Source organism: Loxodonta africana, chromosome 2 (genome assembly GCF_030014295.1).
Source record: "Loxodonta africana isolate mLoxAfr1 chromosome 2, mLoxAfr1.hap2, whole genome shotgun sequence".
NCBI classification, from domain to species: Eukaryota; Metazoa; Chordata; class Mammalia; order Proboscidea; family Elephantidae; genus Loxodonta; species Loxodonta africana.
In genome coordinates this window covers 216,636,525-216,648,612 of record NC_087343.1, presented here as the reverse complement: position 1 = coordinate 216,648,612, position 12,088 = coordinate 216,636,525, and the positions used below count along the sequence as shown (strand labels likewise).

Sequence of the window (12,088 nt, the reverse complement as noted above, 5' to 3'; positions counted from 1 at the left end):
AAAGGGGAGGCATGGGGTTTAAGCCTGTATGTCAAAAACAAAAACTGGGAAGGAATATAAACAAACATAAATACATATGAAAAGAACTGAGGTCCCTGATATATAAAGAGCTTTTATAAACAGTAAAAATACTAAGGCTCTGAATGGCAAATTACTTAACCACTCTGGGCCTTAGTTTCTCTATCAGCAAAGCAGAAATAGTTTTATACTAACCCTGTCCTCCTAGGTTTAAATGAGGTATCGCAAGCAGGCAATTAGAATGAAACCTGGTACATAACAAGAACTTTTTAAATATTTGCATCTATTTTTATCATTAATGTAATCCTTTTATACTGTGTTTAAACTAATTTACTGTAATATAAGCAAAAAAGTAAAAGCCATTAGTATAAAGCTCAGAGAAATTATAAAGTGAACAACCTGTATTGCAAGAAAGAATCATAACTAGCACCCCAGAAATCCCTACACCCTGACCTCAATCAATACCTGCTTCCTCTTCCCCCCAAAGTTAGCATTATCCTGACTTTCCAAAACCAGATTAGCTTTACCAAACCAAAACCAAATCCAGTGCCATCGAGTGGATTCCCACTCATAGCGACCCTATAGGACAGAGCAGAACTGCCCCCTAGTTTCCAAGGAGCATCTGACGGATTCGAACTGCCAACCCTTTGGTTAGCAGCTGTGGCACTTAACCACTATGCCACCAGGGTTTCCCAGATTAGCTTTATAGAAACGGCTTTGTTCCCGTAATGTTATACCTGTAAGCTGTTGTTTGTTCATTATCACTGTTTAATATTATTCCATTATATAGCATATGATGATTTACTTAACCATTCTACTTTTGATTGACATTTGAATTAAAATTGAAATTGAAATTTTAATAGCCACACGAGGCTACTGGCTACCATTTTAGATGGCACAGCTATGGAATAATTTGGGGAAAACTGAAATCTTCCTAATACTGAGTCTTCCAATGCACAAACACTGTATAGTCCTCCACTGATGTGCTATCGCCTGTTGCTGGTGGCCACTGAGTCACAGCCCAACTCATGGTGACCCCACGCACCACGGAATGAAGCACTGCTTCGTTCTGCGCCATCCCCACAACTGGTTGCAGACTGAACCATTGTAATCCACAGGGTTTTCACTTACTGATTTTTGGAAGCAGATTGCCAGGCCTTTCTTCCTAGTCCATCTTATTCTGGAAGGTCCATTGAAACCTGTTCACCATGGGTGACCCTGCTGATATTTGAAATACCAGTGGCAGAGCTTCTAGTACCATAGTAAGATGCAATCCACCACAATACAACAAACTGACAGACAGACAGCAGAACAGTATGTTTACTTCATCTAAATTTCCAATGCACTGGCATCAAGTACTTTGTAATATCCTCTCTTTTGTGAGCTTTTCAGTGTCGGTAGAATTGTAATGATACCCTGTTCGCTTCAAGGCTGGTTACTGGGACTTTCTCCTCCTCCTTTGCAATCAGTCTCAGCAAAAGTTTATCAATTTTATTAAATCTATTCAAAAGAACCAAATGTGGCTTTGTTGATCCTCTTATGTGTGCTTTCTATTTCTGCTCTCATCTTACTCTATCAATAAGCCAGAGAGATGCATAAAATATTACCACTATAACTGTGCATTTGCTATCTCTCCATTTGTTATCGGATTATACAAATTTTAGAGTTGTTACATTTTCCAAATAAAATCTTTTCTAATTATGAACTGACCCTCTTTATTTCCCATAATGCTTTTCACCTTAAAATACAAGTTGTGTGATATTACTATGACTACACCAGGCTTTTGCTTAATCGATGTCTTTTGTCCATCCTTTAACTTTCATCCTCTGTGTCCAAAACAGTATGTTGCATGGTTTTATTTATGTATAAAGACTAAGAAACAACCCCGTTACTTGTTCCAATGATTTTATGTTCCTTTCTTGTCTTCTGCTGAGCGGATCTTTTAACATCCCCAACACATGTAACATTGTTTTATTATTCTCTTATATATCTTATAAAGTATGATATAGATTTTATAGCCTGGATCCATCCAAATCTAATAAAATTAGCACCCCTCCCTTAATTTCTATATGATTGTTGGCTTGTATCTTAATCCTATCTCTCTCTCTCTTCATATATAAACACACAACACACTTCATTATTGTTTTATACTGTTGTTATTCGTTCATATTTACCCTTTTAGTTGTTCTACATTCCTCCCTGCATTCCCAACCTTTCATCTGGGATCATTTTCCTTCTTCCTAGAGAAAATGCTGTTTAATACTTCCTTTTTTTTTAGTACAAGTCTGCTAGTGACAAGTTCTCCCAGTTTTTACCTAAAAATATCTTTATTTCTCCATTATTGAAGCATATTTTTGCTGGGTATAAAATTCTAGACTGACTTTTTTTTTTTTTTAGCATTTTGAAGTTACATTTCATTATCTTCTGGCTTCCATTGTTTTTGTCAAGCTATTCATCTCATTTTTTTTTCCTTAAAATGTTCTCTTTTTTCTCTGGCAGTGGATTAAAGCCAGCCATTAGGTTCTTAACTTCAGTTTTTGTATTTTCTGTTCTAGAAGCCCCCCAGTTCTCTGCCAAAATTCTCAATCTGGTCTTTTAATTCCTAGAACATATTAAACAAAGTTATTTTTAAGTTTCTGATGATTCCATTATTTGGCTCTCTTATAAATCTTTTCCTACTGTCTTTCTTCTCTCATTGTATGCCTATTTTTTTTTTTTTAATTAAGAATAAAGATGGTATAAGAAAAACCCACAAAGATAACTTGAACCTTAAAACAATATTATCTTTATCCAAAATGGGCTTGTGTTTTTTTACAGCTGGTAGTCTGGGATCCCAGCAATCAGGGATTAAAATGATTCAAAGGAGGGCTACAGTCCCTGTGAGGCAGATCTGTTTGCAGTTAACCCTTATTCTTATGCCTTTATGGGTCCCAACACAAACACTGGAGGGTATCGCAAGGCTGCCTTTCTTTGGCAGGCCTGGCCATATAATTTTTATATCCGTAGTTTCATGAACTGCAAGACTATGCTCCGCTTCTTAGCCTTTCAGTGCTTCTTCCAGAATTAGCTGGCACTCTTGAGAGGAAAAGTGGTCCCAAATGCCAGGCTCACCTCTTTCTTTCTCTGGCATCCTGACCCCATAATTCTTCAAAGCCTTGTCAGCTCATTCAAGCCTTCAAACATTTTGCTTTTCAGACTTTCTTATTGACCTCAGAGATAGGACTGATACAAATTACACAGTGCATCACTATTGGAAACACAACTCCTTTATACCTTTTCTAAGAAAAAAATATGTGCATATAAATAGAAAATATATTTGTAGGTCACACAGAAAAATATTAACAGTAGTTATCTTTGGATGGTGACATCAAAAGTGGAGATATTTTTTCTCTCTTTTTTTTTAATTGTTTCCTATGTTTTCTGCATGAAGAATTTTTGGTTTTGATAATAAATGATTTTTTAAAATCCCTACCTATAGAGCCTAGCTTAATGACACCCATCGCATGATGTGTTCCCAATCGCAAAGGATTTCTCCTTTCCTGTGTTGTAAACTCTTACTGTATTCAATTTTTATCATTCGTAAGACATGTATTACAAACCATATTATTAACAGTTACGGAAAGACTAGCTCATCTTCCTTACGAGAGAGAGAAAGCTTCTTGAGAGCAAAGTGTTTCTCTTCTATCAAACACACCCTAAGCAATCCCTGGCACATGACAGGAGCTTGAGAACACAAATTAATGAAAGCGGGTATAAGGCAAACTAAACTGCCATGGTTCTACCTGTGATGCCATTTATAGGACTTTTTTTTAGAGATTTCCTTTCATGTCAGATTAATGATGTGTTTCTCTTGTGCCCGTGCCCTGTTCATGGTCTAAGTATTTTCACTTGAGAAATATTCATAAGAACTTTTACAGTCAAGAGATCTTAGAAAGGCTTAATACATGCATCTTTTCAAAAGCTGGTTTGGTGGTCATGGCAAGTGGAAGCCATATCCCATTTGTTAAAGTGTGTAACTATTGAGATACTTATGGCTTATCTTTATTATCAGCTTTCTGATTCTGAAAATCAGATTTACCACTGCCAACAGTTCGTTTGGCAGAGTTTGAGCCTAGGAGAAAGATGATAATGACTTAAAAATATTTCTTATTAATAATGTATTTAATCATTGAGAAAAGGGCAATCTATTAAACTACCGAATTCCCTTAATCCATTTAAAAGTCTTGTTGGTTTTCCTTTAGCAAAACTTTCCAGATAACCACCCCTCTCCTTGCTTTTCCTCTCCGACACTATCTAATCTGCGTCAAGGTCATATCATCTCCTGCCAAGATTACTAACAGGTCCCTACGGCTAATTTCATTCACTCTGCCCCCACAGCAACCTATTCATCTCCACCAGCCTAATCGTACAGAAACACTTCCTTACCTTATCTTCACCCAATGCAAGATCCCAAAATGAATACTTCAAGTCTTCATCTTATTTGACCATTTCTTCATTATATACCAGAGTTAACCATTTATTTCTAAAAACTTTGCCAACCGTATCTTTCATGGTAACATGCTAGAATCTCCTAGGTCACCATGTAGCTCTCTAACCTCTATTTCTGAGTCTAATCTAGGGTCTTTCCCTAACTACTACCCTCAACCCTCTCCCCAGGAGCAATCTCATCCATTCTCATGGTTTTAATAACCAACCCTAAACTGAAAGCTCTTAAATGCTATCAATTGCAGTGAACGTATATTGAGTGCTTACTACGCACCAGGCACAATACTAAGGGTTTTGCATTAATTATTTTATTTAAGCATAAATATCTTCATGAGATAAATACTATTATAATCACCACCATTTTACAGAAAATTGAAGTTTGGAAAGATTAAACAATGTGCCCAGGATCAAAGAGGTACTAAGTGGTAGAGTCACAACTCCAGAGCCTGTGTACCTAACACATTCTGCCTCCAGGATACAACGCCCCTTAGGAACCTCATACTCCACAGGGCTGAACCTGAAATCACTCTCTCCTCAAACTATGACCCACTCCTCTTCCAAGAAAAAACCTCCCACATGGATTCGCTACCCCAGTTAGTGGCAACACCAAAGCACCCCATCTTCCCTCATTCCTCAAGTTTCTATAACTGCCCCATCCAATCAATCACTCAGAATGTAATCTGACTCAAGGATGCATTTGGATGGATGATTTTGTGATATCCAGATAGCTACAAAAGAATTACAAACAAACAGCTGCTTCGGCATTATTATAGTAACCATCCTCCTAAAATAGATGCATTATTTTTATTCCAAAAGTCCCTCACATATATTCTCTTACCTTACCCTCACAACTGTGTACAAGTGGGGGACGGATCTTTATTCTAGTTTTGCAGGTGACAAACACATGATATATATGTGATTTAATACACAGCCCCATGTCTAGCAATGATATGCTAGCTGACAAAAAATCTCATATTCTTTTTGTAATTTGCTATAAATAATCTACACGTAGATTAATAACTTTATATTTTTTGACTTGTGGGAATTCTTCCACTATTTACTATACCTTCTATCATAACTAATTAGTAACATTACCAGTTATCTGAAAAAATGAAAAAGATTAAGCCTCCTGCACTGAGGCCTGGTAACAACAGTCTGCACATAGGTGTGTTTGTCACATGCTCATTATCTCTTTTCTTAGGTCAACTGCTGTGATAATTTATACGAAATCCAGGAAGTTAATTAAAGTTTCACATCCTCCCATAATGCCAAAAAAAAAAAAAGTATTTAAGTTACCCGCTCATTCACTTCTTTCCTATGACAAGATCCTAAGGGGACAAACTAATACAGGCATTTCTAGTCAACTGGGTCTTACTAATCACTACATTTTTTTTATACTAAAGTATTAGGCTGAATCATATGAAATTGCTGATATATGACTTTTTTTGGCCTACAAAACAGCAATATCATAGGGTTCAACCTGATGGCTACTATGTTAATATAATCTTTATTCAAGTAAGTTAAAAATTACCTATGATAATATGTAACCCAAGAATGTATCAAGATATATTTCCCAGCATCAGATAAAGCTATAGTTTATAATAAACTTACATTAATTCAAAGCTATCTTCAAAATCATTATTTGGAGTTTAAGTCCAAACTAATCTTTAAAAATTACTGTCAAATAGTGTAAAAAGCAAGTTGGAGAAAAGTCTGAGTGCAGGATCCTATTTACATTTTTTTATACTCTTCTGAACTATATGGATCGCTAGACAGGGGACCATCCTTCTAAAGCATTAATCTACATTAGATTTTAAAGAGAAACAGTTAAGTGAAAGAACAATGTTAAAGAACAACAACAAAAAGAAAACTAAAAATAACTCGTTAACTAAAACTATAGCATCCAAAACTCTTGAGGCTGAGGTTCTGAGACAGAGTCCCCTAAGAAATGAAGGGAATAATCAAGCATATGTGGGAAGAAACCTCCAAGGTCTCTAGTAACAAGACATGCCCAAAATGAATGAGAACACAAAATGTTAAAAGGACAGCCAACTGCAATTTTAATGATGGCTGGAAATAAAGGAGGACGACTGAGAGGATGACTGAATTTAAGTTCATGAGTAAGTTTTGTTTACCACTTCATTCCTAGCACTGAGAACAGCACTGGCACACGGCCTGCGTTTAATACATATCTCGTCAATCACGAACGAATTGAATCCATCAGGGTAGTATTTCAACACCGGGAAAAAATGGTGGAGGGTGGGAGGGACTTGATAGGGATAAGGATGAAAGAAATAAATGAGTGATTCATGAGTCAAAACGAAAGCACAGAATTATAACACAGGCTACGACTACTGCTTAATAGTCAGTCTCTTACCCATATTTCTATTCCAAGCACATAGCGCTGTGCTTAGTCACACAGTAGGTGTTAAATACCATATTTTATGCAAATAACGCATGCCTTGTACATTTGTTTGCCAACTATGCCCTCCCCTGGCAAAGTACTTTCGTAAGTGCAGTGTGATAATTTTTTACAGCAACATGTAAAAACACATTGGCAAAAAGAACATAGGCGGTGCATGTTATTTGCATAAAAGTACGTATATATTAAAGTTATGCAATGACTATTCAAATTATCCCATGATTAAGGGCAAATGAACTGACTTATTACCCTCTAGTGGTCAACAGGCATCACTACAGCAATCATACAAACGTGAGCCTACACATACACACATATCCTACACATACACACATATCCCCTACTAGCAAAGACAGCAAATACTCAAATAGCCTGCAGATACAATGAAACTATTCACACAGGCCTAAATAAAAACTCAGATTTTTCAGTCTGCAATATTAAGTCAATGTATTAAATTGTTAAGAATGACAATGGAATAAAGTGGGATAAAATATGTATCTTTAAAAGGTCTGAAATATTAGACTTCCACCTCTGACCATTTGGAGTACCTGGTATCAAACTAGCTTATCCACTATAAACAACTATAAAACTGGTCAAAATATACGGAATAACTATTTTCAGACACTGAGCAATAGGCAGTACAGAACTGTGATCGCTGAGAGAAATGAAAGAAGCTAGGTAAGCCTCACAATCATCTTGGTTTTCTATATGGAGCCAATTTTCAGAGGATAGAGTATCTAGCGAGTGAAAAAAAAAAAAAGCCCCCCCAAAAAACACTGCAGTCTTGGTGAGCTAAGGACACAAAAGATTCAGTGCAAGTGACTTGGCTGTCATTTGTGAGGCAGGTAGCAGAAACAGAGCTATGCAGAGAAGCTGTAGTAATCCATACGTGGGGATCCCTTTAACTCTTTGGCCAAATACTAAGCTGCACAAGCACTGGGCAAGACTCCATGAGGTCAAGCCAAGAACAATTACTAGGGAGCTGTGAACTGAACAGCTAGCAGAACTCTCACAGGCCTGGGAGACATTAAGTGTTCCAACCAGCTAGAGTGGAGAAACCTCAATAAACACTAGACATTCAGCAGAGACCCAAAAAAAAATCTACGCTTTAGGAGTGGGACTAACCTACTCCTAAATGAAGACCTTAGGATAAAGGCAGCCTTCTAAATGCCCTAATAGAGACTAAAAAAAAGTCACGAAGGGCCAAGCTGATCTACAAGCTATCTAAATTAACGGCCTGTCAGGATAAAATTCAACACTCTTTAGAGGAGGACAACAAAATCCATCCTTAATGCCCACAGCCAATCAAAAATCACTAAGCACACAAGAAGCAGGAAAATATAACTTGTATTCGGGGGCGGGGGGGAACCTGTAAGTCTAGAAATGATAAGGGGGGAAAAAAGGGGCAGACAAAAAACAGCTATCGTAAACATTTCAAAACATGAACAAAAAATGGGAATGGTGAATCATAAACAGAAAATACAAACTATAAAAAAGAATCAAATGGAAATTCTAGAACTGAAAAATAATATAACTGAAATGAAAAATTCACTAACGAAACAGTAGGCTGCACACGGCAAAAGAAAAGATCAGTGAATGTAAAGGCAAGGCAATATAAATTAACTAAATTGAAAAACAGGGCACAAATTAACGGAAAAATATGTAAACAAGGTAGTCAGCAACTCTGGAACAAAAGCTGTCTAACCTTTCCCCTTGGAGGGGCAAAAATTAAGAAAAAAGTTGAAGAATTAAAAAAATTCAACGAAAAGCATCAACACACATATCCAAGTTCAATGAAACCCAAGCAGGACAAGCACAAAGACACAGACAGATAGATAGATAAGCAGGCAGGCAGGCAGGCAGAGAGACACACACCACACCACACCACGCCAAGCCACTCAACCATAGTGTTGAAAATCAAAGATGAAGAAAAAATCTTAAATGCAGCCAGAGGGGGAAAAACGACACATTACATCCAGGGGAACCAGTGACTTCTCATCAGAAACAATGCACACAACAAGAAAATAAAGTCTTTAAAATGATCAAAGAAAAAGACCTTTAACCTACGATTCTATATCCAGTAAAAACATTTTTCAAAAGGAAGGCAAAAGACTGTTTCAGAAAAACTAAGTGAGAGAATCTGTCAGCGGCAGTAGACTCAAAAAATCTTCATGTAAGTTCTTCAGGCTGAAGGAAACTGATTCCAGATAAAAACTGAGACCTACACAAAGGAAAAGACAGCACTAGCAATGGTAAATATGCAGATACATGCGAAAGGTATTTTCTTGTTTCTTAATATTTTTAAAAGGTAACTGACTGTTGTGAACAAAAACAACAATGCACTGTGCAGTTTAACCTATATAGAAGTAAAACATATGACAACAAGCACGAAGGATGGGAGAGGTAAAATGGAAGCACAGTGTTGTAAGGTCCTTACATTATGAGAAGTGGTATATTATTTGAAGGTAAAATGCAATAACTTAAAGATACATATTGTAAGCCCTAGAGCAACGATTAAAAAAATAAGAGACATTACTAACAAGCCAATAGCGGAGAATGTGGAATACTAACTGTATTTAAGAACCAAAAAGTATAGTCTCAATGTTTTGAGGCTAGTATATGAATGCACACATTTCACTCCTTCTGTATTTAACGAGTACTTAGTATTTTTTTGGCATTACACTATCCTCAACAACTAGATTACAGAAAATCTTACCGCTTTCAACTACAAAAGGCAACCAAATTCTTACAGGTGAAATAAGAGACCAGGAGCTTAATTTTAGTAATAGCATCTGGAAACAGAATTAAAACAGTCACCCAAAATACAGCTGCTGGATTCCATTAATTATTATAATGTACGTAATATAAAATGCAATGTGAATAAATTTATATTTTCTTCAATATTCTAAAATTACAAAAACGTTTTTAAATAATAAAAATAAATAAAGCAGACAATGCCATCTTATGGGTTATTAGTTATCAGTAGTCATGAACATCCCAAGTGGTTGTTTTATTTTTCCTATAATTAAAACTGTTTAGTCAATAATAAATCCCATCTAAATAAAATTCTTTATTTAATATCAAATACCAAGCAGCCTTCACACACTAAATATCCAGGAATGAAGTGGGGGGAGGGGGAGTATGAAACAAAAGACAAGTAAACAAACACACACAATGTCTCAAGAGAAATTTTAGAGGTGAGATTTAAACCTTTTAAGAGATCAAATCCAACCACTTGATGAGGAAACTGAAGACCAGTGATTCTGTGATGTGCCCAAGTGGCTAGTTAGTGGCTGACTAAAGATCAGAAGTGGAAATCTAACACCCTGTGCAATACTGTTACTAAAAGGTAAGCTCCTGGAGAACAGCCCCCTCCCACCTTTGACCAGGGCCTGCACTCAATACAAGCTTGGTAACAGGGCGTGCTGCCTAACTGAAAGAATGCGCAGTACATGAGAAGCACAGGTAAGTGACTCTGCCATTAAGAGAAGATTCAGAAATTCAGAAATACCAACACTAAATGGCACTGCAGCCAATGAAACAAACGCTGCTGAATTTTAGGTTTATGATTAACTGATAATTGATTTTAAATGACTACAACAGAACTTCTGAAAAGCTAAAAACTAATACTTTATTGGAAAAATTCTACACTAAAGAAAACAACATATCTAACATAGCCACTGACATAATGGTCACTTATACAAAATGCTCACAAACATTTTTAACTCTGAGGCAAATACAATTAACAAAATATTCATCTTCAAAAGAACTGAAAAATCCAAACATAAATCCATCCACATATGAGCAGCTGATATTTGACAAAGGCCCGAAGTCAGTTAAATGGGGAAAAGACAAGTCTTTTTTACAATGGTGCTGGCGTAACTGGCTATCCATCTGCAAAAAAATGAAACAAGACCCATACCTCACACCATGCACAAAAACTAACTCAAAATGGATCAAAGATCTAAATGTAAAATCTAAAACTATAAAGATCATGGAAGAAAAAATAGGGACAATGCTAGGAGCCCTAATACATGGCATAAACAGTACACAAAACATTACTAACAATGCAGAAGAGAAACTAGATAACTGGGAGCTCCTAAAAATCAAACACCTATGTTCATCCAAAGACTTCACCTAAAGAGTAAAAAGATTACCTACAGACTGGCAAGAAGTTTTTAGCTGTGACATTTCCAATCAGCGTCTGATCTCTAAAATCTACATGATACAGCAAAAACTCAACTACAAAAAGACAAATAACCCATTTAAAAAATGGGCAAAGGATATGAACAGGCACTTCACTAAAGATATTCAGGTAGATAAAAGATACATGAGGAAATGCTCACCACCATTAGCCATTAGAGAAATGCAAATCAAAAACTACAATGGGATTCCATCTCACTCCAACAAGGCCGGCATTAATCCAAAAAACACAAAATAATAAATGTTGGAGAGGTTGTGGAGAGACCAGAACACTTACACACTGCTGTGGGAATGGAAAAATGGTACAAGCACTTTGGAAATCGATTTTTTCCTTAAAAAGCTAGAAAGAGAACTACCATATGATCCAGCAATCCCACTTCTTAGAATATATCCTACAGAAATAAGAGCCTTTACACGAACAGATATATGCACACCCATGTTTACTGCGGCACTGTTTACAATAGCAAAAAGATGGAAGCAACCCAGATGCCCATCAACAGATGAATGGATAAATAAATTATGGTATATTCACACGATGGAATACTACGCATCAATAAAGAACAATGATGAAACCATGAAACATTTCATAACATGGAGGATACCTGGAAGGCATTATGCCGAGTGAAATTAGGCAGTTGCAAAAGGACAAATACTGTATAAAACCACTATTATAAGAACTTGAGAAATAGTTTAAACAGAGAAGAAAATATTCTTTGATGGTTATGAGAGGGTGAGGGACGGAGCGAGGGAGAGGGGTAGTCACTAATAGTAGATAAGAACTATTTTAGGTGAAGGGAAAGACAACACATGATACAGGAGATGTCAGTACAACTGGACTAAACTAAAAGCGAAGAAGTTTCCTGAATAAACTGAACGCTTCAAAGGCCAGTGCAGCAGGGATGGGGGTTTGGGGACCATGGTTTCAGGGGACATAGGTCAACTAGCATAATAAAATCTATTAAG

At 36.5% G+C, this 12,088-nt stretch overlaps 1 protein-coding gene across 4 annotated transcripts in view; it reads right to left on the bottom strand.

Annotated features, from left to right (window-relative positions):
• DYRK1A (dual specificity tyrosine phosphorylation regulated kinase 1A) overlaps nt 1–12,088 on the bottom strand; it is a 146,442-nt gene that overhangs the window by 45,764 nt on the left and 88,590 nt on the right. The window lies entirely within an intron of this gene.